The sequence below is a fragment of the Polyodon spathula genome, chromosome 7 (assembly GCF_017654505.1).
Source record: "Polyodon spathula isolate WHYD16114869_AA chromosome 7, ASM1765450v1, whole genome shotgun sequence".
NCBI classification, from domain to species: domain Eukaryota; kingdom Metazoa; phylum Chordata; class Actinopteri; order Acipenseriformes; family Polyodontidae; genus Polyodon; species Polyodon spathula.
In genome coordinates, this window is record NC_054540.1 from 20045875 (window position 1) to 20052853 (window position 6979).

Below are 6979 nucleotides of genomic sequence, written 5' to 3' on the forward strand. Positions count from 1 at the left end.
AGCTCTGAGAAGTTAATTTGCCAGTCATGAAGATACTGAAAGACTGGGAGGTCCCTTCACTCAGCTGACCTTGATGTTCCTCAAATACACCTTGACACTATGGAACGATTTCAAAAAGCTTTTCCAGGTACATTTATCTGCTAGCTTTGTATCATTTAATGGACTGTCATCAAGGAGTAACCATTTTAAATGCATAATGGCAACACTTAGTCCTTAACAATGACCAGTTTTAAGAGTTTTCTGGTCATAGTAGTACTACTAATAATAATACAGTTTAGTCAGTCATTATCTGTTATTTAATTAGTGATTTATTTTGCAGAAGACTGTAACAGTTACATGCTGATGAAACTAAAATAGGGGGCATGGTACCAGAGATTGATCATCTGCTTAGGAAATTGCTTTTGAAATCTGTTTCCATGAGGTACATCATTTAACGAAAGTGGAGTATAATGTCCCGGAAAAGTTAATTGTATTTGTATTCTGATTGTTGTTTTGTTTGCTGTTCTAGGGAAGGTAGAGGTTTCTGCTGTGCTGTGGTCAAAAAGGTGCTTCAGAAGTTCCCTTTTGATGTTAACATTTTGAACAATCTGGTCATCCTGGACCCTGCTAGATGGAATGAACTTACCTATGAGCCAAGTGTGAAAGCTCTATCCAGCTTTTCTGTAGGACTGTTGCTTGCTTTAAATTGTTTCAGTTGTCTTTGGTGGCATAAAATAAACATGGCTTAACTGTGCATTATATAGTGGCTATTCTAGATATTTATATATTTTATATCTTTGTTTTTCAGTTGTGAGGCTTGCAGTTAGATAACCCCCAATTTTGATTCAGAGGCGCTGAAAGATGAGTATGAGGAGTTTCAAGTGGTGGAAGATGAAGCATTGCCCAGCATGCTAGAAGATGGAAAGCCAAAGAGGGTGGATTATTTCTGGGCTGAAGTGAGCAGAGGGTTCCATGCCTAAGAAATGTGATGAGAGCTGTGTTGTTTACCCTATAGCAATGCTGACTGTGGGAGGGCTTGCTCAGTGGTTAGAAAAATCCACACTGAATGTAGGAAGAATATGGGGACTGATACACCCACTGCTTTAATGCAATGCAAACTATATGTGGACTGTGTTCACTTCCAAAATTATGCATGTAATAAAGTGCATGCCTAATGTTTTGGCTGATTTTTGAGAACAGCACAAATTTTATGAGAAATGTATTTATTTAACAGTGAAAGAATATATATATATATATATATATATATATATATATATATATTATATATATATATATATATATATATATATATATATAAAATAAATTAAATTATATATAATTTCAACAACAGAAGGTCAAAGTGTGTCTTCCAGTGTGTCTGTGTTTTTTTTTTTTTTTTTTTTTTTTTTTTTTGCATCATCAATGCTGATGCTCATGTAAAAATTATCGTAAAGTACAAAAGGACTCCTTAATTTTCTTTGTTGTTTTGTGCCCTGTAACACCGATTTGGTGGTGAATAGTCCATACCAAGCAGTCATATACATATTGCCAGCTAGAGCTTGAAACCGAGTTTAACCTCGGTAGAATGCCAGCTCTGCTTACAACGCTGCACACTGCCCATTTAAAATATGGTTTTATTCGTTCAGATGTATTTATCAGTTTATCAATTGTATCAGGCTGATTTCTTAAATCGTTGTACGTTAAAGTTAACACAGACAAAATCCTTATTGAACTGAATGGTGTGATGCCTTCTAATCCAGAACCTGCCTAGTAGGGAAGCTGGCGTGATTTGTAAATGCTTTCTGTTTAAAACCAATGTATCACGTCAAGTGATTTTTCTTTTCTATATGTATGATCAAGTATATTGCGTAAATATGAGAATGTACAGTGTATACAGGTATCTGCAGTACACTTCTGGTTTACAATCTGGGGATTATAATTATAACCCTAGAATTACAGTGTATTCCTGGATTGTACTTATGTTGTATATAAATATGTATTTATTACTTTATTTATTTTACTTTATATCTATAAATAGAGGCATTTGCTAATATACGTTGACGAGACTATATTATTATTATTATTTATTATATTATTATTATTATATTATTATTATTATTATTATTATTATTATTATTATTATTATTATGAAGTCTAGCTTATCCACAGCAACAAAAAGGGATTGTATAGGCCTAATTGTATGTGCATCTAAGTATATGTGATAAGTGATTTTATGTCCAAATATGTATGTCTACAAAGAAATGACCTTGAGGCCGATTGCAGAATGTAACGACCCTGGAATGCATGGAGGTACAGTATTGGTTTTTAAAAATGCATTTAGGTGCACCATAAAAGGGTTTTTTTGTTATTTTTTAGTTGTTTTTTTTTAACATAGTTTATGTTGAATGTTTTCTGTATTCTTAAGATTTATGCGAAAAAAAGAACACGAATAAAGAATTATATTTTTTTGTTGTTGTTTTTTTTGCTGCACTTCACTCAGACAATGGCTGGAGATTAAAATATAGCCTGTAAGAACGTTCCAATATTGAAATACATGTACAATAACTAAATCAAATAAATAAATCTAGAGACACTACAAATGAATGTGTCAACTAAATATCTTTATATTAAATATGTTTTCATACAGTCTACGAACAGTAAAATATGTATAAACTGGTTGCAATGTTAGCATCCCGTCGCTTGGAACCAACAAAATTGTGGCTTATAATACTGTGATAGTTTACAGAAATAGGCTACTGTAAAAAAAACGAATACTTTACGTAAAAAAATAGTTCTGTCCTCGTAAACCATTTAACTCAAGGATTGTATTCATGTGGCATACATACGTATTTATACTTGAAGAGAAAAACATATGACGTGATGCCAGACTGCAGTCAGGGTTATAGACACACGTGATTTACAAATCATGTCAGATTCTGTAATAGACATGTTCCGGATTGGTAATGTCAATAAGGGTTTGGTCAGGACCCCAAAATGATGCTGCTACATGACATAATGCTGGTATGTTAGGAGGTCGATTAGACAGATTTTACTGTGCATTTTGGTTACTGTCTCTTAAATAAATAAAACGCAATAATAAGTACACAAAACGGAGTATTTTACAATTGTAAAAGTGTATACTAGTAATACTAGTCATTAATTGTGTACCATGTACTTTTGTATGATGTTATGCATATTTTATATTTTGTTTATATGTTGTTTTATTGGTTTTTTAAACGTTATGTTCAGGAACACCCTGGCCTATGGGCCATATTCTCACTCTGAAAGCTCTTCCAGCGGGTAATTAGCGCGTAAACCAAGTGCAAATAGGACCCTATAAGAACAACTTCAAAGCGGGCTTTAAACAATGACCTGCGTTAACTAATGCGAGTTATATACGCTTGAATGTACTGTAAGTGTTTGTGTACCACGCACAAGGACACACCGCGTTGGAAAAGTCGTAAAATCTCCTTTGTAAGGCAACTTGAATTTTTGTTTTACCAACAACTCTCCCACTTCAGCTATGACTGAGCACATCATTTACAGTAGTCTGTTCCCCTTTTGCTAAAAAGTAAAACTATTTTTTAGCTGCACCAAAAATATGTAAATGTCAGATTTAAAGAAAATATAGTTAATGAGTTAAAGCCGATGAAGCGAAATGTATATTTGTGTTCAATTCAACCAGTAATTTGTTTTCACTGGTGTTGCATCAACTAATTGTATATTTTTCAAATCCGATTAACGCTTCCTTTAATTAAAAGCCTATTTTACGGTTTAAATAAGTAGACCGATACTTAAATGCCCTATAATTTGTATATACCGTTTAAAAACAACAACAACGACAAAAAAAAAAAAAAAAAAAAAAACATGTATCGATAAATGGCCAGTTGTAACATTTCAAAAGATGCTGACATTTGTATAGAGCATGCACAAGTGAGAAAACACCACAACATTTTTATTTTTACATACTTTTTTTTTTTTTTTTTTTTGTATAAAGTTGTGGCTTTTTAATAGTTTATTTATAAACGACTGTGAACAAATGTATCGCGAATACATAATACAACAGCAGGCATATCGACCTAGATATTAATTGTGTAGATCGTGTCATGTTAAGTAGGCTAATTTTTGGTGTATCCTGTAAATCGTTGAGCTTTGAAATGAATGAATGTCGTACTTATTTACACCTGTCAGTGACGCGCTTGTAAACCGGATGAATCACATCATTACCCATTACTTATTCAATCATCGGTTCAAATCTAACACATTGTGTCAATGACACTTAAACAAAAATGCATTTATGAAAATTTATGAAAAGCCAACTATGTATGTCTCACCGACTTGAGATTTCCTGCAAAATATAGCCTAAATAAGATTGAAACTAAGGGTGTGTGTGGTGTGTGTGTGTGTGTGTGTGTGTGTGTGTGTGTGTGTGTGTGTGTGTGTGTGTGTAGATATATAACACAAGTTTGATTTCTCCGGTGACCATATAGGCCTGAATTATTATATTTTAGTGAGTGGGTACGGTTTAGGAAAACGGTATAAAATAATAATAAAAAAAAAAGCTGACGAAGAAATTAAGACCATGGATTCAACAGTGGTTTATATATTCATATACTCGCTTATGATCGTCAAGCAAAATAATCTTTTGGTTTAAAAAACCGCATTAAGTTTTCGCGATATAAACCCACATACCATGTGTGGCTCACAGCCTTCATTAGTCATAAGCATTTACTTTTTCACACTGCACTTGATAAATGCAACTCAGTTAAAAGTCTGTTAAACAAATTAGGTTAGTTATTTGTCCTTCCTTAGTAATTCATAGGCCTTTTTACATTTTGCCTACGAGACTTTCAATTTCAGCCCGTAAAAGGAAAGCAGTTTTAGAAAGAACAAAAAAATCATTAATAGCAGCTATATTGTTGTTGAACGCACAAATAACTGTGTAACGCATTCTTAAAACATAGAAACATAGACTATTCCAGTAAAAAAAAAAACGAAAAAAAAACCCACTAATACTGGACATTTCACAGCATAATATCTGTAGATTTACGTAGTGTCACAGCGCAATTAGAAAAAATAATATATTTTTTAGTTGTTTGTGACAGAAAATAATTTATCCGCGATACAATTAAAGACACGAAACAATCCTTAATTCCTAAAAACGATTAAGCACCCTCGCAGTAATAATGAAGGTAACACACTGTCCAGAATAGCAGGACAGTAGCTGGATTTCATATAAAACGCTGCAATTATAGTCTTAAATGAGACCCCATCTGTTATTGTTCCCTCCCCCACAGACTGAGGGTTTCCCCCATCTACAGTTAAACAACAAGGTAAATAGTCAAATATGGGGGGGGGGGGGGGGGGGGGGTGCAGACATTCAGGATCTTTGTATCAGGATTTGATATTATTTTTTAAGTGAATTGTTTCAAATGGGGTAGTGTTTTATGTAAAACAAAATAGGATGTGACTTGTTACCTACAGATAATACTTTAATCAGGTAAAATATAAACCCAGTAAATTCATTGTATATGTGTGTGTGTGTGTGTGTGTATATATATATATATATATATATATATATATATATATATATATATATATATATATATATATATCAATTTGGTTTGTGCAACGTGTGTACCAGGACAAATAGTACAATTGTCAATATAGGATTAGTTCAATATAACGATTAACCTAATCACAATATAGTTACTACAAGATCTATAACAACGAATTTGCAATATTTTACCATTTATATTTAATCAGTCTTTACCTGAAAATAACTCCTCGTTCCACGTCGATTTTGTCAAAATCTTCATTTCATTTGCAATGATAAAAAACTTTGAATACACTGAGAATATTGTCCACGTTGTCTTAGATAACTACCCCGTCCCTCTCATTATTAGCACTCTGGTTGTTGAAGTGATATCTTTAAGCCATAGTTTCCGCTGGGACCAAATAACTGCAACATCTCGTCATTCCCCTTGGCAGTGTTTAGCAAAACCTCTGGGTTTTGACATTTTCAGACCGTTGTCGCAGGTCTGGTAAGTTACATTTATTTGTTCAGGAGTTAGTCTTTGTATCGAACTGCATTGTATTACGTTTTCGCACCAGTACTTGAATCACACATTTGGATATATTATGTTAAAATCTTGAATGTGAAGTGCTCATAATTTTGGCCAAAAAGTTCAAACTTGCCATGATATTATGATTCTCTTGTGGACCGCGTTTAAAACCTTTTTTTTTTTATTTATATCCATTATGCCCGGTTTCTATCTTCAAACTCTGTTATCAGAAATAAATTCAACGATGCCAACAATATTTCTTAATTGTGTGTGTATTTTTTTAAATGGAATTGCTATAACAAAATCAATTGCACAATAAGGTGTACATAATAAGTGTATTCATTCAACTCTTGAAATCCCAATTTACCAAGTCTAAAAAAAATGGGGGGGGGGCGGGGGGGAGGGGGTTGGGGGTACCCATTGGCTGACAAAAGGTTTGACACACCTGAGAATTCACGTGTAATGTCTTAATGGTACCAGTTGTGTTTAAACGAGAAGGCTAATCTATGGACAGTCAAACATCTAAATATTTATATCCTACAAAGTTAAACATTGTTGGTGGAATTCAGTAGGCTACTATTAATATGAATGGTGGATTTAGTCTGAAAAAATTAAACTCTAATATGAATCCTCCAATTTAATACATATTTAAGCTGGTTTATAAAACAATCGAAGAAAAACCTTCATATAATAAACAGAAAATACCATATATAAAAGACACACAATATTTTCCCCTAATAGGCTTAGTAGGGGCCCAAAATCAATAATAATAATAATAATAATAATAATAATAATAATAATAATAATAATAGCAACATTAATTTATTAAAATGAAGGTGATCTTTTTAATGCATGATTAAAAACACTTTCACCAACATTTCTAATATAATCGGAATGTTAATATTACATTATAGTTGTTGTTTTTTTTATGTCAT